This window comes from Eumetopias jubatus, unplaced genomic scaffold (assembly GCF_037043125.1).
Source record: "Eumetopias jubatus isolate StellerSeaLion01/CBP00866 unplaced genomic scaffold, mEumJub1_p1.0 scaffold_11, whole genome shotgun sequence".
NCBI lineage: Eukaryota > Metazoa > Chordata > Mammalia > Carnivora > Otariidae > Eumetopias > Eumetopias jubatus.
In genome coordinates this window covers 73266790-73291965 of record NW_028274817.1, presented here as the reverse complement: position 1 = coordinate 73291965, position 25176 = coordinate 73266790, and positions in this window count along the sequence as shown.

The following is a 25176-nucleotide window of genomic DNA, read 5'->3' as shown; positions in this document are numbered from 1 at the left end:
TCCTCTGATCCCACAATTACCAGCCTTGTTCTTCACCACAATAGTTCCAGGGTTTATCCCAAGCAGAATCTTACAAACCTGCTCAGGAAAATTTGTATTAACCCATTCTTAAATATCCTGAAGAAAGAGGGACCCCTCCCCACTTCTCAGAAACATCTACTTTGTTTATGGCTTTTTGCAACATGAGCTCTGGGAACCATAAAGCCAGTGGGAACTGTCCTTGGCCTAGATTCTAACCTTAATTTCAGAGACAGTTAAATTCTTCTGTAAATTCAAGAACCTTGTAGCAAAGTCCCATAGTTTCAGGAATTCCGTTATTAAATTCTTAGTAAATATTTGCTGACTAGAAAGATTTTCTACTTTGCAGTCAAACATATTTAGGTAAGAATCCACACTTTGCCACTTATTGGTGGTATGGCCTGGGGTAATTTATTGAACTTCAATGACCTTCAGGTTTTTATCTGTTTAGTAGAACCAATAATCCCTACTTCACAGAGCTGAAATAAGTCAATGAAATAATGGAACCAATAGATACAAAAATACCTACCATTTTCTTCAAATTAACACATGTTAATTTCTATATTATAAATAATCTTTATGATGTGTCTAGTTTTATGCTAAGAACCAGAAAAATCTATGTAAGGCCAAGAGTCAGAGCACTTAGGGCCTACCTGTTCTCTCTCCATAGTCGTATCTCAGAAATGCATCATGAAGAGCAAGAGAAACTAGAACCTGGAACAATACCCCCTAGCAACTGTTGCACTACAGGGTTGGCCAAAGTAGGTTCAGCTTAGCAGAGAAATAAATTACAATCCAGGAAGTCATTTGGCAATGGTGCCACTGAAATGTGGTTTAATGACCAGCTCTCCAGAGGAGAAAGCACTGATTTGTCATGTTTGCCAATTTCTATGTTATAAACACACAACTAAACATGGAGTTGAAAGATATGCACAATTGGTTCTTGCAGCCAGTGTTAGCTAGCTCCAGAATACCATAAAATAAGGCAAATAATTCCTAGAAACATCGTAAACAGCTTGCAAAAAGGAGACAGGGACCTGAGGCAGAGCCTAGGGCAGCAATGGGAAGGCCTCCCATTGACAGGCCAAAAAGTTACTGCTGCAAGCTTAGGTCAGGATAGGTCCTTGTTACTGGGTCAAGGCTGAATCTGTTGTACATCAAAGAACAATAGCTGTGGTGGGAAGAGACACTCCAGCTGAACTGATAGTCCTCTAACACAGTAGTTCTCAAAGTGTGGTCCCAAGTCAAAGAATCGGCATCACTTAGGAACTCATGAGAAATGTAAATTCTTAGCACCACCTTTGTCCTAATCAATCAGAAACTCTAAGAGTGGGGCCCAGTAATTTATGGTTTAACAGCCTCCAAGGTGCCTCTGAGGCCTACTAAAGTTGGAGAAGCATTTTAATATCTTCAGGCCCGTTTTTTTCCTATGACCAAGCCAGACCAAGCCCATGTCCCAGTCTCTTCTGGAAAAAATCTTCAAGGTGCAAAAATGACCAGGCACATCTGGGCCAGGAGGCATTGGCTGCACCTATAGAGAGGGTAGGTGGGCAGCTTGGGATAAGGTTGTGTAAGGACACAGAGTAATAGCTTCTTGTCATCTCCATTCCCCATAATAGCCAAGCTGTTAGAATAAAATTACTGTTAATTCTTTATACGGATTGTCTTTAAACAAGACCATGACATTTTTCAGATCTGGAAACTCAAGCCTCAGTTTTCAGCCTGGCGGTTTAGTTCCTCAGTTTCCAGTTTGGCATATCACTTGATCACCTTACATAATCTAAAAAGACTAAAAAAAACATATATCTTGTAGAAAAAAAGCACCCTAAATGATGTATTGTATGGTGACTAACATAACAATAAAATTAAAAAAAGAAAAAGAAAAAAAGCACCAAGCAGGAGACACTGGGCCTTTCTTAAAGCCTCAATTGTTTCTGTAACAAAATGAATGAATGTGGAGCTATGTTTCCCAAAATCTAAAGAAAATTGCTACACTTGAAATTCAAATCAGATTCCCCATTTTTATTGATGTAAAATTGGTATATAACATTATATAAACTCTGGGTGTACATTACAATTCGACATCGGTATACACTATAAAGTTCTCACCACCAAAATTCTAGTTACCATCCATCATTGTACAGATGACTCCCTTCACCAATTTCATTCAACACCCCAATCTCTTTCCACTCTAACCATAAATCTGTTCTCTATCTATGAGTGTGTTTTTGTATTGTTTTGGTTTTTTTGTTTGTTTGTTTGTTTTAGATTCCATATATGAGTGAAAGCATATGGTATTTGTCTCTCTCCATTTGCCTTATTTCACCTAGGTGCATTCATGTTGTTGCAAATAGCAAGACTTTATTCTTCTTTGTGGCTGAGAAGTATTCCATTGTGTATATATGTATATATAGCACATCTTTAACCATTCATTCATAGATGGAGACTTAGGTTGGTTCCATATTTAGGCTACTGTAAATAGTGCTGCAATGAACATAGGGGTGCATATATCTTTCTGAATTAGTGTCTTCACATTCTTCAGAAAAACACCCAGAAGTGGAATAGTTGAATCACATGGTAGATCTCTTCTTAATTATTTGAGGAATCTCCACACTGTTTTCCATAAAGGTTGCACCAATTCCCTTTCCTACCAACAGTGTATGAAAGTTCCCTTTTCCCCACAGCCCTTCCAACACTTGTTATTTTTTGTCTTTTTGATAATAGCTATTCTAATGGTGATATTTCATTGTGGTTTTGATTTGCATTTCCCTAGGAATTAGTGATGTTGAACATCTTTTCATGTGCCTGTTGGCCATCTGTATATCTTCCTTGGAAAAATGTCTGTTCAGATCCTCTGCACATTTTTGAATTGATTCAGTTATTTGTATTGATTCAGTTATTAATGAGTTCTATGTGTTTTTAAGTATATTTTGTATATTAACCACTTATCAGATATATAATTTCCAAGTATCTTCTCTCATTAAGTGTGTTGCCTTTTTGATAATGGTTTATTTGGCTATGCAGAATTTTTTAAGATTTATGTAGTCCCAGTTGTTTACTTTTTTAAGAGATCTATTTATTTATTTGAGAGAGAGAGGGTGCATGAATTGGAAGATGGGCAGAGGGAGAAGGAGAGAGAGAATATTCCTGCTGAGCATGGAGCCTGATGTAGGGCTTCATCCCAGGACCCAGAGATCATGACCTGAACCGAAATCAAGAGTTAGACGCTCAACTGACTGAGCCACCCAGGTAATCCCCAGTTGTTTACTTTTGCTTTTGTTTCCTTTATCTTTGTTGTCAGATACAAAAAACACATTGATAAAACAGATGTCAAGTAGCTTGCTTCCTGTTTTCTTTAGGAATTTTATTGTTTCAGGTCTTACATTTAAGTCTTTAATCCCTTTTGAATTAACTTTTGTGTATGGTGTAATGTAGTGGTCTAGTTACATTATTTTCTAGTTACAGTCTCAGTTCTAGCAGTTTTTTGGTAGAGACTTTTGGGTTTTCTATGTAGAGTATCATGTCATCTGCAAATAGTGGAAGTTGTACTTCTTCCTTACTGATTTGGAAGAGTAGGTATTAACTCTTCTTTAAATATTTGGTAGGGTACCTGGGTGACTCAGTTGATTAAGCATCTGCCTTTGGCTCAGGTCATGATCCCAGGGTCCTAGGATCAGGCCCCACATCGGACTCCCTGCTCAGTGGAGAGTCTGCTTCTCCCTCTCCCTTTGCCACTCCCCCTCCTTGTACTTTTACACTCTTGTTCTCTCTTAAATAAATAAATAAAATCTTTATTATTACTTTCAGGAGCAGGAGACATAACTGGCTTTTTTAACACAGAGAAGACAGAGACTTAGACCAAATGCTAAGATGGAGAAATGTATCCCAAATGAAAGAAGATAAGACCATGGCTACTTGTAAAAGAATGTCCCCAGTGGGGACTACAACACTGGACTGGACAATGACTCTGTGCTCTGGGACCAGAAAAATATATGAGAATTTAAACTCATCTTGTATCAAATGATGACCAGTATACTGATCTTCCATCTCTTTGTTTATGGCAGGAGATAGCTTAAACAAATAATTTATATTGGTCCATGAAATAAACTGCTATAACTGATAAATTCAGTAAAGCCCCAGGATACAAAATCAATGTACAGAAATCTTTGCATTTCCATATACCAACAATGAAGCAGCAGAAAGAGAAATTAAGGAATCAATCCCACATACAATTGCACCAAAAACAATAAGTCACCTAGGAATAAACCTAACTAAAGAGGTGAAAGACCTGTACTCTGAAAACTATAAAACATTGATGAAAGACATTGAAGATCAAAACCATATGGTAGTGGCATAAAAATAGACACATAGATCAATAAAGCAGTATATAAAACCCAGAAATAAACCCACAATTATATGGCCAATTAATCTTCAACAAAGTAGGAAAAAATATCCAATTGGGAAAAGACAGTGTCTTCAACAAAAATGGACAGCAACATGCAAAAGAATGAAACTGGATCACTTTCTTACACCATATGCAAAAATAAATTGAAAATGGATGAAAGATCAAAATGTGAGACAGAAAAACATCAAAATCCTAAAGGAGAACACAGAACACATCTTTTTAACATCAGCCATAGCAACTTCTTACTGGATATGTCTCCTGAGGCAAGGGAAACAATAGCAAAAATAAACTATTGGGACTTTATCAAAAGAAAAAGCTTCTGCACAATGAAGGAAATAACAAAACTAGAAGGAAACCTATGGAATGGGAGAAGATATTTCAAATGACATATCTGATAAAGGGTCAGTATCCAAAGTATATAAAGAACTTACAAAACTCAACACCCAAAAAATGAATAATCCAATTAAAAATGGGCAGAAAATATAAACAGATATTTCTCCAAAGGAGATGTACAGATGGCCAACAGACACATGAAAAGATCCAACATCACTTACCATTAAGAAGATGCAAATCAAAACTACAATGAGATATCACATTCTTTTAGAAGTGGTCTAGTTACAGTCTTTTCCAAGTCCAAATTTTCCCAGCACCATTTATATGAGAGACTGTGCTCTCTCCATTGTATGTTCCTGGCTCCTTTGTCATAAATTAATTGTCCATATATGTGTGGGTTTATTTTTGGGCTCTCAATTTTGTTCCATTGATCTTGTGTCTGCATTCATGACAATACTCTACTGTTTTGATTACTGTAAGTTTGTAGTATAATTTGAAGTCAGAGAGCATGGTACCTTCAGCTTTCTTCTTCCTCAAGATTGTTTTGGCTATTTGGGATCTTTTGTGGTTCTATATAAATTTTAGAATTATTTGTTCTAGTTTTCTGAAAAATGCCATTGGAATTTTGATAGGGATTGCATTGAATCTGTAGATTGCTTTAGATAGCATGGATATTTTAACAGTATTAATTCTTCCAATTCATTGGTATGAAATATATTTCCATTTACTTGTGCCTTCTTCAATTTCACTTATTAGTGTCTTAGAGTTTTCAGTGTACAGGTCTTTCATCTCCTTGGTTAAATTTATTTCTAGTTATTTAATTCCTTGTGATACAATTGTAAATGGTATTGCTTTCTTAATTTCTCTTTCTGATAGTTTGTTATTAGTTTATAGAGATGCCACAGATTTCTGCATATTGATTTTGCCACCTGAAACTTTACTGAAGTTGTGTATTAGTTCTAACATCTTTTGGTAAAGACTAGGATTTTTTTTATATAGTATCATGTCATTTGCAAATGGTGACAGTTTTACTTTTCCTTTCTAATTTGGATGTCTTTTATTTATTTTTCTTGCCTTACTGCTGTTGGTAGGACTTCCAATAATGTATTAGATAAAAGTGGCCAAGAGTGGGCTTCCTTGTCTTGTTTCTGGTCTTAGAGGAAAAACCTTCAGTTTTCACCATTGAATACGATGTTAGCTGTGGATTTGTAATATTTGGCCTTTATTATGTTGATGTACATTCCTTCTATATCCACTTTGTAGAGAGTTTTTATCATAAATGGATGTCACATTTTGTTAAATGCTGTCTACACATCTACTATCATGATTATATGGTTTTTATGTTACATTTTGTTAATGTGGTGCATCAAGTTAATTGATTTGCAGATGTTGAACCATCTTAGCATTACTGAATAAATTCCAATTGATTATGGTATATGCTTCTTTTAATGTATTGTTGAATTCAGTTTACTAATATTTGGTTGAGGATTTTTGCATTTATGTTCATCAGGGATATTGGTCTGTAATTTTCCTTTTTTGTGTTGTGTTTGCCTGGTTTTGGTATCAAAGTAATTTTAGCCTTGTAAAATGATTTTGGAAGCCAACCCTCCACCTCATTTTTTTTTTTTTAAGAATTTGAGAAGGATAGTTACTAAACCTCTTTTGAATGTTTGGTAGAATTCACCAATAAAACCGTCTGGTTTTGGACTTTTATTTGTTAAGAGTTATTGATTACTGATTTAATCTCCTTACTAGAAACTGATCTATTCAGATATTCTCTTTCTTCATGATTCAGTCTTATAAGATTATATGTTTTTAGAAATTTTTCCATTTCTTCGAAATTGTCCAATTCGTTGGTGTATAATTGTTCATAATAGTTTCTTATCATCCTTTCTACATCAGTTGTATCAGCTGTAACTTCTCTTTCATCAAATTTTATTTGAGCCCTCTCTCTTTTCTTGGTGAATTTAGCTAAAAGTTGGTCAATTTTGTTTATATTTTCAAAGAACCACCTCTTGGTTTTGTTGATCTTTCCCATTGTCTTTTTGGTCTCTATTAATATTGTATCTGCTCTGCTCTGATCCTGATCATTTTTTTTTTCCTTCTACTAACTTTGGCTTTTGTTTATTCCTTTTCTAGTTACCCTAGGTGTAAAGTTATGTTCTTAATTTGAGGTTTTTGTTTTGTTTTGTTTTTGTTTTTGTTTTGTTTTGTTTTGTTTTGTTTTGTTGGCAGGACTGTATTGCTATAAACTTCCGACTTAGGACCGCTTTTGCCACAACCCATAGGTTTTGATATGTCATATTTCTGTTCTCATTTGCCTCTAAGTATTTTTTAAAACTGTGTCCTTTTATTTCTTCAATAAAGAAACTTGCAATTTGTTCAGTTGCATGTTGTTTAATCTCCACATTTTTGTGTTTTTTCCAATTTTCTTGTAATAGATTTCTAATTTCATACTACTATGGTCAGAAAAGATGCTTGATATGATTTCAGTCTTTTAAATGTGTTGACTTGTTTTATGGCTAACCTGTGATCTATCCTAAAGATTGTTCCAAGTGCACTTGAAAAGAATGTGTATTCTGCTATTTTTGGATGTAATGTTCTGTATATATCTATTAAGACCTTTTGACCTAATGTGTTGTTTAGGGATGATGTTTCCTTATTGATTTTCTGTCTGGATGATCTATCCATTTATTTAAGTAGGGTGCTAAAATTCCCTACCATTATTGTATTACTGTCAATTTTCCCCTTTAGGTTTATTAATATTTGCTTTATATATGTTAGTGCTCCTATGTTAAGTACACGTGTATATTATTAATGTATTATCTTCTTGCTGGATTGATCCCTTTATCATTATGTAATGCTACTCTTCATCTTTTATTATAGTCTTAGTTTTAAAGTCTATTCTGAGCAAAATAAGTCCATCAGAGAATGACAATTATCATATGGTTTTACTCATATGAGGAATAAAAGAAACAGCTCAGAGGATCATAGGGGAAGGGAGGGAAAATGTAATGGGAAGAAATCAGAGAGGGAGACAAACCATGAGAGACTCCTAACTATGGAAAAGAAACTGAGGGTTGCTAAAGGGGAAGTAGGTGGGGAGATGGGGTAACTGAGTGATGGGTATTAAGAAGGGCACATGTGGTGATGAGCACTGGGTATTATATGCAACTGATGAGTTACTGAACTCTACATCTGAAACTAATGATGTACTACTATATTTTGGCTAATTGAATTTAAATTTTTAAAAAATGAAAAGAAAAAAATAAAGTCTATTTTGTCTGGTATGACAATGGCTTCACCAGCTTTCTTTTTATTTCTATTTCTATGAAATATTTTCTCCATCTCTTTACTTTCAGTTTGTGTGTGTCCTTACCTCTGAAGTGAGTCTCTTGTAGGAAACATATAGAAAGGTCTTATTTTTTAATCCCTTTAGCCACTTGATGTCTTTTAATTGGAGAACTTAGTCCATTTACACTTAAGGTAATTATTGATAGGTATGTTCTTACTGTCCTTTTGTTCATTGTTTTTTGGCTTTTTCTGTAGTTCCATTCTGTTTGTTTGTTTGTTTGTTTGTTTGTTTTCTCTATTCCCTTGTGGTTTGATAGTTTCATTTAGTATTATGTTTACACTTCTTTCTCATTTTCTATTATTTATTTACTGAAAGTTTTTCCTTTGTAGTTACCATGAGGTTTACATATAACACTCTATTATGTAATGGTCAGTTTTAAGTTGACAGGAAATTAAATTTGAATGCACTCAAAAGCATTATATTTTTACTCGCTCTTTCATGTTTTATATTATTGATGTCACATTTTACATGTATTTATTTTATGCATCCCTTAACTAATTATAATTTTAGTTAATTTTATTACTTTTGTCTTTTAAACTTTATACTTGTTTTATTTTTTATTTTTTAATAGTTCTTTTTTTAAAAATATTTTATTTATTTTTTGAGAGAGAGAGCAGGAGATGGGGGAGTGTCAGAGGGAGAAGCAGACTCCCTGCCGAGCAGGGAGCACAATGTGGAACTCGATCCCAGGACTCCAGGATCATGACCTGAGCCAAAGGCAGTCACTTAACCAAATGAGCCATCCAGGCACCCTATACTTGTTTTATAAGTGATTGATCCACTATCTTTACTATATATTTATCTTTTCCTGTGAGATTTTTACTCTTGTACTTTTTTGTTATTAATTGGTGCCATTCTTTTCAGCTTCACAAAGTTCCTTTCACATTTCTTGTAATGCTGGTTTAGTGCTGATGAACTCCTTTAGTGTTTTCTTATCTGAAAAACTCAATCTTTCCTTCAACTTTGTCAGGCAGGGAATACTTGGTTGGATTTATTTTTTCCTTTTAGCACTTTGAATAATATGTCATGCATTCTCTTCTGGACTACAAATTTGGTGCTTAAAAATCTGCTGAGAGCCTTATAGGGTTTTTCTTTGTACATAACAAGTTTTTAGTGATGGTGATGGTGTTTTGTTTTGTTTTGCTGCTTTTAGGATGGTCTCTTTACCTTTAAATTTTACCATTTCAATTATAATGTGTGTTGGTGTGAATCTCTTTAGGTTTATCATATTTGTAAATCCTTGGGATTCCTGGACCTGGATGCTTGTTTCTTTCCCCAGATGAAGTAACTTCACAGCCACTATTTCTTTAAAAAATTTTCTGGCCCATTTTCTCTTCTCCTTCTGAGATCCTTGTAAGGTGAATGTTATTTCAGTTGATGTTGCCCCAAAGGTCCTTTAAGGTATTGTCAACTTATTTATTTTTTCTTGTTGCAGTTCTGCTTGGGTGAGTTTCATTGTTTTGTTTTCCAGCTCATTGACCCATTCTTCTGCTTCATCCAGTATGCTATTAAGTCCTCTAGAGGATTTTTTTCCTCTTTAGTTATTATATTCTTCAGCTCTATGACTTCTTTTTGGTATTTTCTTTTCTTCTATTTTATATCTTTTTTTGAAGTTCTTACTGTGTTTGTCCATTCTTCTCCCAAGTTTGGTGAGCATCTTTATGACCATTACCTTGAACTCTTTATCAGGTAGATTGCTTATCTGTGTTTCATTAAGGTCTTTTTCTGAGGTTTTGTCTTGTTCTTTCATCTGAAACATATTCCTCTGTCTCCTCATTTTGCTTGGCTCTTGGTGTTTGTTTCTGTGTATTAGAAAATTCAACTACCTCTCCCAGTCTTGAAGAAGGGGCCTTGTATAGATGTCCCAAGGGGCTCAGAAGCCTTATCACCTCCAGCCAGGTGCTCAAGGGGCATCATCAGTGTGAGCTACATGTGCCCACCTGCTTTGGTGGAGCCATGGTTGTGGTAGAGGTTTGGGCAAGGCTCTTGCCCAGCACAATTGTGGCATGTGGCTTTAGCATGATGTGGGTGGGGCTCTCACCTTGCCCAGCTGTGGGATGTGGTTGTAGTTTGGGGATGGGTGGGTCCTTCAGTGGGTCACACCTTCCAGTGTTAACAGGTTAGAGGGAGAGTTAAAAAATAGCACCCACCAGTGCCAGTATTAGCAAGTTAGAATGGGACCACAAGAATGACACCCACCAGTGTCTCTCTCCCCAGAGTGAGTCCCAACATATTTCTGCCTCTCCAACAGATACTTTTAACATTAGTAAATGGGTCTCCTTCATATATGATCCAGGCTCTTTTCAAACTGGTGATTTTGTTCTTGGTCTCAGGGTTTCAGGGTGGGCAAGTCTGTGAGTGAGCCCTTTAAAAGTAGATTCTCCATTCCCTACAGTTCTATGGAGTTCCAGAATATAATCCCCATTGATTTTCAAAGGCAGACGATTTGGGAGCTGTCTCTCTTGTGTAGGATTTATTGATTAGGGTGCCTGATGTGAAGCACAGACTCCTTGTTTCTTAGGAAAAAGTTCCGTATTTATAAGGTTCCTCCCTATTGTGGATTCTTGCACCTGGGGTGGTTTTTATGTTTGTTTGTTTCTTTGTTTTTGGTGAGAGTATATCTCTGCCTCTCCTACCCATTTTGATGCTGTCCTTTTATCCTTTGTTGTGAAGGGTATGTTCATCCATTTTTTTCAGGTCTTTTTCAGAAGAAATTATTTCTATGTATTTGTAAACTTGTGTTCATTGGAGGAGGTGAGTTCTGTATCTTTCTATGCTGCCATCTTGAACCTCTTCCCACTAGATTCCCAAATTTCTAAAATATTTTTCAGTTTTGAAAGGAATTTATCATTTTACCTGTGGTAAAGTACACATAACACAAAATTTACCATCTTAACCATGTTAAGTGTATGTTTCAATGGTATTAAGTACATTTACATTGCACAATGCAATTGCACAATGGTGATGGTTTCACCAACATTCATCTGTAGAACTTTTTTCATCTTGTAGAACTGAAACTCTGTAGCCATAAGGAATAACTCCTTATTCCCTTCTCCCCCAGTCCCTGATAACCTCTCTTCTGTTTGCTGCTCCTATGAATATGACTAATCTAGGGAACTTATATAAGTGGAATCATACAGTATTTGTCTTTTTTGGTAACTGACTTACTTATTTAGCATAATGTCATGAATGTTTATCCATGCTGTAGCATGTGTCAAACTGTTCTTCCTTTTTAAAGATTAAATAATGTTCCATTGTATGTATATACAACCTTTGTTTTATCCATTTATTCATTCATCCATCAATGGATACTTGTGTTGCTTCCACCTCTTGGCTATTGTGAATAATGCTGTTATGAACATGTGTGTACAAATACCTCTTTAAGACCCTGTTTTTGATTCTTTGAATTATAGATCCAGAATTGGAATTGGTGGATCATATGGTAATTCAATTTTTTTTTATTTTTTGAGGAACTGTTTTCTGCAGTGACTACACCATTTTACAATCTCACCAACAGTGTAAAAAGATTCCAATTTCTCCACATCCTTACCAACACTTGTTATTTTCTGATTTTTTAATAGTACTTATTCTAATGGGTGTGAGATGGTATTTCACTGTGTTTTTTATTTCATTTTCCTAATTATTAATAATGTTGAGCATCTTTTAGTGTGCTTATTAGCTATTTGTATATCTTTGCAGATATATCTATTCAAATCCTTTGCTCATTTTACTCAGTTCATTAGTTAAGTTATACAAGTTTTATATATATTCTGGATATTTATCACATCAGATATCCAAATAATTTTTGAATATGGTATATTTGATTCTTTGTGTAAACATTAGGAGGGAGTTAGGGCATGGTTTATAATTATTCTCAAGGTTATAGGCGACAAAACTAAGTTCAGAGATGAGTAGTCACGTCCCAACACCACACAGTGAGTACAGACATATAGCCAAGACTAGGAGCAAGGTCTGTTGTCTTGATGATCCTAGAAATCAGGCCTTGAAGTGCACTTCAAGACTAATGAATCTGGTTACCTATTTATTGTTAGAGACAAAATATTGAAGCTTAGAGGGCAGGAGTGATTTATACAAGTTTACACAGTGAGTCAGTTGCAGAACATGATATATGATCCAGTTTTCCTGACTCCCAGTTTGGTAACTTCTCCATTAGACCCTCTAGTAGAGAACAGTTTGGCACATTGCAGAAGGTTTTATCCACTGCCTACCTCTTAAGAAACTGCTAATTTTCTTCAATGACCCAATCTTATAAGGATGAAGACTGGATGGCAAGAACTGCGGGGCCATTTGCATTTCTTATGATGTGAGAATGAGAGCAGTTTGACTATTAGAAGCATCAGATTAAAAGAACTTTTAGATAGTGTCAATAGAGGTGAATAAACCCCTGCAGAGTCCAGGTTGGCTTCTCCATAGCCACTTGCAGAACTGCCTGACTGCTACATTTTGCAACAAATGTCCAGGCATCCAAGGGATCTTGAAATACCAAGGAGAGGTGATCCAGAAGAACTTTAATGTTTTCAACTGATGCAACCTTCTAGTCTTCAAAAAGCTCTTGCATGTATTGACTTAGGTGAATTTCCCAACAAACAGTCCTATGAAGCTGCTTCATTACCATCATCTTAGAAATGAAGAAAGTGAAGCATATAGAGGACATATGACTTTCTTGAAATCATATAGCTGTGAAGATGTACCAAATCAATCTGACTCCAAGGTCTATGTCCTCATTACTCTTTTCCATGGCCTATGGAGGAGATAAAGGTAGTGTGTGACATCAGCTAACTTTCACAGAGACTGTCTAAGACCTCAAATATCCAGGTTTCTTTAACTGTTTTATCTTAGTGGCCTGAAAGCTTGATGCCATAAACCAATCATTAAACCAATGTTTTGTCTATAACAGGGGTTCTTAAATTGTGGCCTCATGAACCATTGGTATTACCTAAGAACTTGTTTAAAATGCAAATTTTCTACCCCCTCCCAAACATACTGATCAAAATCTTTGGGAGTATGACCCAGCAATCTGTGTTTAACAAGAAAGCCATATGACCTCTGTAAGTCTCAATTTCTTCATTTCTAAAATAGAAGTTATAAAGTAGGCTTATAAGGCTGTTGTAAAGATCATATAAGCCAACACATGTAAGAGCTTTTTGAAAACTAAGTTTGCGTAAGTAAAGAAACATTTTCAAAGAGTAGTAAAGTTCTTCTGAATCACTTCTCCTTTTTGGTATGCACCTTAGTGAAAGTGGGAACTTCACCTGAATTTTCCTGAAAAATTACTCAATTGTCTGCCTCAGTTTGTTAGTATAGACCTAGTCCAGGTGACCTATTATGCTCCAGGGTCTCCATCTGTAAAATTAGGTGACATACTTCATTGCATCTTCTTGGAATTATAATGAGGAAAACCAACTTATGTACAATAGTGACAGTATGGAATAAAGAGGCAGACGGATGAGGCTTGGATCCTACCTCTTAACTGTCAGATGTTTGTTTTCTTACCTCAGTTTCTTCACCTGTAAAGGGAAGTATTCATCCTTCACATAGTGCTGTTTTGAAACTCAAAGAAGATAATGGAAGTGAATTGTATTAAACATTGTAAGTCATTATGCAGTTCAGGCAGAAAGTAAAGTTCCATTATGTAAACATTCTCCTTGTCATTATTGCCACTGGTTGAGATCCAAAGTCCAGAGAATGGATGGCTATACATTGTCCAGGAAATAGGTAAACTTACTATCAGTTACCTACACAACTGTCCAAAGCAGAGATGCCATGATTTTAGGTAACACAATCAGTACACATCCACTGCCAAATCCCTGCTCATATCTGTTCAATTGTTCAACCACAGAGCATAATGTTATGCTAATCCTGTGTTATGTTACCTGTCTAAATCATGTCTCATTGCAAAATAAAGTGTTCCTAAAGTCTAGGTTGCCTGCTTTATTCTAAATGACCCCACCCTGATTGATTCTGACTTGAGGGCAATCAATCTTAGGCTGGCCTGGAATTTATGACTTGTTTGGCTTGTCATAAAAAAATTAACTGAGCCAATCAGATTCATTTTGTTACTCTCTTATTGGAACTAAAAGATATGAAAAAGATATGAGCAACTAGTACTAGGAGATAGAACTGAAAGTCACCAGGTTAAGTTGGAGCAGGAAAGTTACACTGTACTGTGTTAAAGCTGAAGTTATGAGGGAGTCAATTGATAAGGGAACTGAAACAAAGTAGAGTAGCTGAATTACACTAATGAAGGTACATATATGAATTACAGTTATTGAGGTCTCTTTTGTTCCTTAGGTTCACTTCTTCTGTTTTAGGCCTCTTATAGTCTCATAATAAACTTTCCTTTACTTAAAGATCTCTGGTCTAACTAAAACAATCACAAAGCAGTTATTAAGCAGCTCCTTTTTTCATAGTTCTCCATCCTTTCAACATGCAGTCCTGGGAAGCATGCAGAATGAGCTAAATAGATAGGAGTTTACAACAAACCAGGCCAAAGGGGGGGAAAAAACAATCTTGAGTACCTACTACAAGTGATAATGTGTGCCTGCTACATTATCTACATCATCTCCTTTAATTCCCACAGTAACCTCAGAAGGTGGATATCTCTATTTTACAGATGAGAAAATGAAGGCTCTGAGAAGGAAAGTGATTTGCTCCAGGTCAGTACTTGAAATCGGTCTCTCTGGAGTTAGAGTCTGGACTTTTTTTACTATACCTCACTACTTTAATATACCATATCAGTAGCTTTCATATTTGGTTGATTATGAGAATGTCCTAGGGATTCTTTCTTAAAATTACAGATGTCCTGCCTAACTCATACTTTATTCTCCCTTCAATTCTTAACCTCAGATTCAAGATGGAGCCCAAGCATATGGATTTTTTTAAAACACTCCCTGGTGATTCTGAAGACCAGTGTGTTTGAAAACCATTGTTTCAGGAAACTATAGTTAGATTTAAAGAAAGCATACAATCACTCTTTAACCACTCCATGCTTTTCTTTCTTACCTTTATCTGAATAAAATTAGTGATATCTTCTACTAGAGTTACTTGATGCAAGGAATTGAAAAAATACAGGTCTGGTCACAAAGAGATTTTGCAAAATACTGTCGCTTTCAAACAACTTTCATGGTTTCATTAAAATAGTTGAACCTGATCTAATTATCCCCATTTTACAGATGAGAAAACTGAGGTCAGAGAGGTTAAGTGACTTGACAAAGATGGTCAACAGAGACAAAGCCAAGATCAGAAATATAGGTCCTATAAGCCCAGTGTTCTTATTTGCTTTAAGGCTCTTTTTTCATCTGTAATTACATTTTTTCTTCCTCCGCAGCCGGGTTTCTTTTCAACCTGGCCTCACTTCTTCCCAGTCCAGGACCTTGGAGCCCTATTTGTTCTGTATAGCTTCATTAACATGTAGTTGGCCTGTGGCCTCTCTTCCAACAAAATGTGTGGGAGAGGATGCTGTGCAAACATGCCCTAGCACACCTAGCTCAGCTGAGTAAGGGAAATGACAGAGCCTAAGGGTTCTGGCCCTTCCAGAGGAGCACACCAATAGCACATTCTGGGCCAAAATGAACGTACAATTTGCAGTTGACATACTTCTTAAAAGTAGCAAAGTTTGTTTTGTTTTCCCATACCCATTGTGTTTCCAATCCAGGGAACGGCATTGTATAACTTTGTAGTGGTGCTGGTAGGAGTCCTTAGAATTAACCAACGCCAAAAAAAAAAAAAAAAAAAAAAAAAAAACAGAAAATCATGTAATGTCATATGATGAACACTAGCCTGGAGGTCGGCACATCAAATTTCCAATATTACCACTTCTTTGGGTCTCAGTGTCCCTACCTATAAAAGGAAGAGTTTAGGCTCTGTCATTTCTAAGGTCCTCTTCAGCTCTGACATTTTATCATTCTGTGCAATCAACTCTTTACAAAATGCTTTAGATGTCTGCAAGACTTGGCTAAAGAGTGGGTCAGACTCCAAGCCTGGGTCGTTAAACTTTGGGCAAAAAACCTGGGGAATGTGGGTTCTACAGGCAAAATTTCAAGATTGGTATTTTCCTCCTGTTTAATGTTTTAGGGAAGAACAAAGTAAGTGTAAACTGAATTAGAAATTATAGTTTTCTTTTTACTAGCAGAAAACTTGGACTCTGCAAATGATCTAATTAACTATCTGAATTATTCTGAGTTAGACTCCATTATGGCCCACCCATGTCTTTCTCCATCCTTATCCATGAGTCCTCTCTTCCTTGTGGCAGATGGAAAGACTTTGGCATATGAGAGGTTGAGATGGAGGTGGGAAGTGACTCTGAGAAAAGATTAATCTTTTATCCTTGGCAGGGGCAGCTCTGAAAAATATTTAAACAGTTATTTAATCAATAAACATTTCTTGAACACCTACTCTATGGCAAGGACTGTTCTAGGCACTTGGAATGTAGAAATGAATGAGGCACACAATAATTCAGAGCAATCATATGAGCTTCCTATTTTCTTCTCTTGGGTTGCACAACTCATGCCTGGCATGGCCAAAATACTGGCCAAGATTCTGACCTTCAAGAGGGAGAGAGAGAAGTTGTGAGAATAAAAATGTTAATTACTCCTTGTATGCCACCAATTGGCTGACAAAGCCTAGATCCCGAAAGGACTAGGAGAAGACATCAGTTGTGCATCAATAATACACATAATATGCAAATTCCATATGAAAGACTTCTACCATCTCCTTGATCTTAAGTGACATGGTCTAAAAAATCCAAAAAGTGTATCATTAGTTCTTGATGTGTCCATTCTTCTCTCTTGATGAGTTTCCCTACTACCTACTTCTACTCCTTTTCCTTGATAAAAAGAAAACTTTTTCTAAAGAATAAAAATCTGGGCATTCCCAAGGCTTAAACTGAGATATGCTCAGGATAAATAACGAAAGTGAGAGACAATGTTACAGAAGACAGTGTTAGAGATACTGGAACCACTGTCCCTTCCCACCTAAAGATCTCCCTCCACAAAATTATTTTCTGGTCACTACTGGGAACAAGTCATGGTGTTTTTATTTAATGAGGTTTAGGACCAAAGGCATTGGAGGAATGTGGACATTTAAGCCTTTTCTTACTTACTCTGCCAAAGGTGAACCACATATTTTCTGTTCTGGGATCAGGGATCCAAGACGTCTCCACATGCTATCACTCTAGGCCTGGATGATACTGAAGCTTAAGGTCAGAATCATGATAAATGAGGTCTCATCTCACATCATTTAATAGGAGCCAATAATGTAGACATACTTCTAAGGAATTTTGGCCAAGGTAATTTATCCACATATGTCATTCCCATCTTTCAAAAGAACAAGGAATTTAGGAGGTTTATTTTATTTTGTTTTAATTTAATTTTATTATGTTATGTTAATCACCATACAATACAATATTAGTTTTTGATGTGGTGATCCATGATTCATTGTTTTCGTATAACACCCAGTGCTCCATGCAGTGCCCTTCTTAATAGCCATCACTGGGCTAAACCATCACCCACACTCCTCCCCTCTAAAAGCCTCAGTTTGTTTCTCAGAGTCCATAGTCTCTCATGGTTCATCTCTCCCTCTGATTCCCCCCCCTTCATTTTCCCCTTCCTTCTCCTAATGTCCTCCATGCTATTCCTTATGTTCCACAAAGAAGTGAAACCATAAAATTGACTTTCTCTGATTGACTTATTTGACTTAGCCTAATCTCCAGTCCCATCCATGTTGATGTAAAAGTTGGGTATTAATCCTTTCTGATGGCTGAGTAATATTCCATTGTATATATGGACCACATATTCTTTACCCATTCATCTGTTGAAGGGCATTTCGGCTCTTTCCACAGTTTGGCTATTGCGGATATTGCAGCTATGAAAATTGGGGGTGCATATGGCCCTTCTTTTCACTACATCTGTATCTTTGGGGTAAATACCAAGTAGTGCAATTGCTGGGTCATAGGGTAGCTCTATATTTAATTTTTTGAGGCACCTCCACACTGTTTTCCAAAGTGGCTGTACCAACTTGCATTCCCATCAACAGTGTGAGAGGGTTTCTCTTTCTCCACATCCTTGTTTGTTGTTTCCAGCTTTGGTAATTTTTGCCATTCTAACTGTTGTAAGGTGGTATCTCAAAGTGGTTTTGATTTGAATTTTCCTGATGGGTAATGATGATGAACAATTTTTAAAGATGTTATTTATTTATTCATGAAAGACAGAGAGAGAGAGAGAGATGCAGAAGGAGAAGCAGGCTCCCAAGGAGCAGGGAGCCTGACGCAGGACTCAATCCCAGGACCCTGAGATCATGACCTGAGCCAAAGGCAGACGCTTAACCACCTGAGCCACCCAGGCGCCCCGATGATGAACATTTTTGCATGTGTCTGTTAGCCATTTGTATGTCTTCTTTGGAGAAGTGTCTGTTCATGTCTTCTGCCCATTTTTTTGACTTGATTATTTGTTTCTTGGGTGTTGAGCTTGAGAAGTTCTTTATAGATCTTGGACACCAGACCTTTATCTGTAGTGTCATTTGCAAATATCTTCTCCCATTCTGCGGGTTGTCTCTTTGTTTTGTTGACTGTTTCCTTTGCTGTGCAGAAGCTTTTTATCTTGATGAAGACCCAAAAGCTCATTTTTGCTTTTGTTAGCTTTTGGTAATGTATCTTGAAAGAAGTTGCTGTGGCCAATGTCAAAGAGGTTATTGCCTATATTCTCCTCTAGGATTTTGATGGATTCCTGTCTCAAATTGAGGTCTTTCATCCATTTTGAGTTTATCTTTGTGTATGGTGTTAGAGAATGGTCGAGCTTCATTCTTCTCCATGTGGCTGTTCAATTTGCCCAGCACCATTTATTGAAGAGACTGCCTTTTTTCCATAGCATATTTTTTCCTGCTTTGTCAAAGATTATTTGACCATAGAGTTGAGGGTCCATATCTGGGTTCTCTATTCTGTTCCATTGGTCTATATGTCTGTTTTTGTGCCAGTACCATGCTGTGTTGGTGATCACTGCTTTGTAATATAGCTTGAAATAAGGCAATGTGATGCCCCCAGCTTTTTTTTTTTTTCCCAACATTTCCTTGGCGATTCGGGGTCTTTTCTGATTCCATACAAATTTTAGGATTGTTTGTTCCAGCAGTCTCCCTTTTCATTCATAATTTTATTAATTTGGGTCCTTTCTCTTTTCTTTTGGATAAGTCTGGCCAGTGGTTTATCGGTCTTATTAATTCTTTCAAAGAACCAGCTTCTAGTTTCCTTGATCTGACCTACTGTGTTTCTGGTTTCTAATTCATTGATCTCTGCTCTAATCTTAACTATTTCTCTTCTAATGAGTGGCTTAGGCATCGTTTGTTGTTTTCTCTCTAGTTCTTTAAGGTGTAGAGTTAGTTGATGAATTCAGGATTTTTCTTTTCTTTTTTTTTTTTTTTGAGTGAGGCTTGGATGGCTATGTATTTCTCCCTTGGGACCGCCTTTGCTGTATCCCATAGGGTTTGGACTGATGTGTTTTCATTCTCATTGGTTTCCATGAAATGTTTAAGTTCTTCTTTGATTCCCTGGTTGACCCAAACATTCTTGAGCAGAGTGGTCTTTAGCTTCCAAGTGTTTGAATTTCTGCCCAATTTTTTCTTGTGAGTTCCAGTTTTAAAGCATTATGGTCTGAGAATATGCAGAGAATAATCTCAATCTTTTGGTATCAATTGAGATCTGATTTGTGACCCAGTATGTGGTCTATTCTGGAGAAAGTTCTATGTGCGCTCGAGAAGAATGAGTATTCTGTTGTTTTAGGGTGGAATGTTCTGTATTTATCTGTGAGATCCATCTGGTCCAGTGTGTCATTCAAAGCTCTTGTTTCTTTGTTGGTTTTCTGCTTAGATGATCTGTCTATTGCTGAGAGTGGAGTATTGAGGTCTCTTACAATTAGCGTATTGTTATCAATATGACTCTTTATTTTGGTTAACAGTTGGCTTATGTAGATGGCTGCTCTCATGTTGGCATAGATATTTACAATTGTTAGATCTTCTTGTTGGATAGATCCTTTAAGAGTGATATAGTGTCCTTCTGTGTCTCTAATTACAGGCTTTTGTTTAAAATGTAATTTGTCTGATATAAGAATTGCTACCCCAGCTTTCTTTTGAGGTCCGCTGGCATGGAAGATGGATCTCCATTCCCTCACTTTCAGTCTGGATGTATCTTTAGGTTCAAAATGAGTCTCTTGTAGACAGCGTATGAATGGGTCCTGTCTTTTTATCCAATATACAACCCTGTGCCATTTTGTGGGAGCATTTAGTCCATTTACATTGAGAGTGATTGTTGAAAGATATGAATTAATTGTCATCATGTTTCCTGTGAAGATCTTGTTTTTATGGATTGTCCCTGTAAATTTCTGTTGTATTTCACTTTTGGGGTCTTTCTCCTTTTATAGAACCCCCCCTTGATATTTCTTGTAGGGCCGGTTTAGTGGTCACATATTCTTTTGGCTTCTGCCGGTCTTGGAAGCTCTGCATCTCTCCATCCATTCTTAATGACAGCCTTGCTGTAAAGTATTCTTGGCTGCATGTTCATCTCATTTAGTATCCTGAATATGTCTTGCCAGGCCTTTCTGGCTTGCCAGGTCTCTGTGGAGGTCTGATGTTATTCTGATGTTCCTCCCTCTGTACGTAAGGAATCTCTTCCCCCTAACTGCCCTTAAGATGTTTTCCTTGATTCTAAGATTTGCGAGTTTTACTACTACATGCCAGGGCATTTGCCTGTTTTCCTTGATCTTGGGAGGGGTCCTCTCTGCCTCTAGGACACGAATGTTTATTTCATTCTCCAGATTAGGGAGGTTCTCAGCTACAATTTGCTCAAATATATCTTCTAGTCCTCTCTCTCTCTCCACCCCCTCTAGGATTCCAATAATTTTGACATTGGATTATTTCATGGTGTCACTTATTTCTCTGATTCTATTTTCCTGGATTTTGAGTTGTTTTTCCCTGGTCTCCTCTTTTCCCTTTTTATCTATTAAATTGCCTTCCAGGTCACTAATTTGTTCTTCTGCTTCATTTATCCTAGCTGTTTGATTATCTAGATTAGATTGGATCTCATTGATAGCATTTTTAAGTTCTGCCAATTCAGTTTTCCTTTCTGCCCTTAGAGACTCTATGTTGCCATTAATTGATTTCTCCATTCTAGCTATTGTCTTCACAATTGCTAGCCTGGATTCCAACTCTGACATCTTGGTTATATCTGAATCCATTTGTAAATCTGTGGCAGAAGTCATAACCCTTGAGTCTTTCCTATTTTGGGTGTTCCTCCTCCTAGTCATTCTGTTGAGGGGTGGTTGAGGAATGTATAGCGTCCAAATTATTGACCACAACCCAAGCAAGAGGCACCTGCTTTCTAAGGACCTTAGGGTTGTTGGCCTCTTGTTCTCCCAGCCTGTCTTCTGGGGGAGGGGACTGCTGGACTGTTACTCGGGCAACGCTCTTTGGGCACAATTGCCCTGCCCCCTGTGGCAGGGGATAGGCTCATGAAAACTGGTTTTTTGGGCTTTTGTTCTCTGGGGGCTTTCCCTGTTGGCTTCCCGTGTCTCTTCCGAGTGTCAGAACAGAATAGACCATTTCCAACCCTCTGCCTCAGAGCAGAGAGATTGCCATCTGTTCTTCAGTGAGCTTTCCAGGCCACACTATCTCCATTTCTGTCTGTGTTGCTATAAAATGCAGCATCCTGGTTTGTGCTCCCCTCAGCAGGGCTACCAGTTCTTGCCTCCAGGTCTGGGCACAGGGGCACGTCTCTGCCCTTGGTGCTTCCAAAACTGCCACCCACCTCCAGTTCGCATGCGTGACCTCACCACTCTGGGTTTCCATCTGGGGAGCTGCCCTAAAGTCCTTTCCCCGCTGCTACCAGTCTGCGAGTCTGTGCCCCATCCCCAGCATGGGAGGCTATTGCTCACCAGCGGTGTAGGTTCCCCACAGACAGGCTCCTTCCCCCGTTTATCCTCCAATATCTCCCCAAGGAATCACAGCTCCCTGCTTTGTACCTTGAAACCAATAGCCTGTGATATTCTGTTTGTAGAGATGCAGATTTATCTTCTTACATCTGGGCTGATTTCATGGGTGTTCAGCTGGTAGATATCCAGCTTAATTCTGGGGACCTTTTGGAATAGGGTCCTCCAATCGTCTGCCATCTTTTACCCCCTCCAGGGGGTTTAAAACAAGTGAAGCCTTCCTAACTGGTCTCAGTGGGATAACCCCTCACTCCCTTGACCTGCCATTGCAGAGAGGATGTCAGAAAGATTGGCTTTTCTTGATTGACTAAACCTTTAGTAGACATAAATGAGAGTCTAGACTGAGTCCAAAATATAAGGAAAACTTTAATGCTATAGTTAAAAGACTAGCTGGGGTCTGTTCTTGTGTATTATACAACAGTAATTCCTATGGATCCAACCCCTGTGGGGTTGACTTTGCTCTGCATGACCATTCCAAGACACTGGGAATTTTCTGAATTCTGTGCTTAGCTTCAGGCAAAAGTTAGCACACAGCTTTTTCTTTCCTGCTCCTGGAGCTTTAGAGGCATGTTTATGGCCAGAGGCAAAGAAGATTGCCAAGTCAAGATTCCTTAGCCCACTCCTAGGAAGCAAAAGCTGGTTTGCCTGACTCAGATTGCACCAGAGAAAACATCCCTCAATGTGCCATTTTTTTTTTTAACTAACCTGTTAGACAGGACGTGATTGACAGAAGACATCAAGCAGAGGATAGGAGGAAAATATGACTTCTTCCTGCTTTGGGGTTGGTCTAAAAGATGTGCAGGGGATTTCTCATCTTTAATTTGCCAAGGTATTATAGTTTTGTGGAAGCACCAGCCTAGCCCCATTTACTCTTTCAGCCCAGAACACCTGATCCTTCAGTACCAACCTGTTAAACCTTGGGAGATTGACATAGAGTTGGATAAAATATGAGGTTGCTGGATGTACAGCTGGCAAAGCAGAGGGTGAAAGAGGGGATGAGGTCTTCACTGTGACTCACCAAAGATTCCAAACACCTATCTACAGACTTCTCCAAGGGTAGGGTATCTGCTGTAGCTGCTCTAAGATTTGGCCTATTTTAGGGTTACATCATAGCCTGGATCTTCTGGTCTGCAGAGCTACATTCCACATCCCACACAGTTCTTTTCACCCACACCCCTCTCCTTTTTACAAAATAGAAATAAAAGGAGGTAACTTTTTTCCCTAGTTGGATTCTGGTCTGGATAGCAGAGTTCAAACCTTCCTTACTCCCCAGTCTAGAACAAGTTTCCTATTTCTCTCTCTACCAAACTGCACTTATACACTCACATATTACCTGGTCCACTTGACAGGCTAAGGGCCAACATTAAGCATTCATTTAAAACTGGGGGATTTAATCAGGATCCCATAGGGGAAAGAACACTGAATTGGAGTAAGATCTGAGTTTGAGACTTGCTTCTTACTAATATGTCTTGTGATTTTGACAAATCACTTTACTTCTCTGAGCTTCAATTTCTGACTTGTAAACTAGGGGTACCTATATCTGACCACCCCACAGCCTGTTTTTTTTTTTAAGTTTTTATTAATCACCATACATTACATCATTAGTTTTTAATATAGTGTTCCATGGTTCATTGTTTGTGCATAATACCCAGTGCTCCATGCAGAACGTGCCCTCTTTAATACCCATCACCAGGCTAACCCATCCCCCCACCCCCTTCCGCTCTAGAACCCTCAGTTTGTTTTTCAGAGTCCATCTTCTCTCATGGTTCATCTCCCCCTATGATTTCTCCCGCCTCATTCTTCCCCTCCTGTTATCTTCTTCTTCTTCTTTGTTTTTTCTTAACATATATTGCATTATTTGTTTCAGAGGTACAGATCTGTGATTCAACAGCCTGGTTTTTTAAACCTGGATGAGATAATGGAGATGAACAGACTTTGTAAATGGTGTAACACTTTGGAAATAGGAGTTATTGGAGGATGAGCTCTAATAGCTAGATTGGGAACCTCACTTCCTGGATCCTCTAAGAGCTGGATCATCACATTAATTATCTAACTGAATGCTAAGAAGAACCTCCCCCACCTTCAGTCAGCTGGAGAATGAGTTGCCAGGGAGGATATGTGGATATGTGCCCTGGGGTATTCCTCAGGATAAATATCTTATCACCAGAATTTAAAAAGCATGTGCTTGAGCATCAGCTTTGTACTCAAGTCTCTATTATAACCATGAGCATAATATCAGTTAAAAAATAATAGTAGGTACCATTTACTAAGCACTTCTGATAGGGCAGTCATGAGCTAAGTGTTGTATTATATGCATTCTAATCATTTAATCCTCACACACCCTATGGGAGGGACTATTTTTATCCCTCTTTTATAAATAAGGTAATCAAGACACAGAGGTAATAGAACATAGAATAGCTGGAACATGAACCTTGGACAATTTAACAAAAAGCACATTGTCTTAAGCCTATGTAATACCACCTATCCCCTCTCTGAACCAAAAAGAGCCTGAAAGGGTTCTTAAGGGCTCCTCCAGCTCCAACATTTTGAGGTTCTATGCTTCTGTATTTAGAAAAGGGAGAATTAAAGCACAGTTATAGGAAAGAGATGAGGTAGAACTGCTTTGTGGTTTCCCTATGAAGTCATCCCTTGAGTGGCAGCAATAATGGATAGGGAAAAGGAACTTTAAAAAATGTATTTATTATCAGATATTTACATAATAATTTTTATGTCAGGCACTTTTCTAAGCACCTTACAGATAGTAAATAATTTAATAATTTAATTCTCATGGTAACCATCAAAACTGAGTTATAATTGCCCATAGTCACACAGAAAGTGGCAGAGCCAGGATTCAAATACAAGCAGTTTGGCTTTAGGATGTGTATTCTTAACCACTATGCTACACTGTCATTCTGCTTAGTAGCTATCATATGCCAAGTACTCTGCTAGATAGTTTCCATAAATAGTCTTTAAAAATATGCTTTTCACAAATTTTTATTCATAGAATCTCCAAACCTGAAAGTGAATTTAGAAGGATTAAGTTCTAGTGTTGGCTCTGCTTCAGAGTTGCTGTGTAT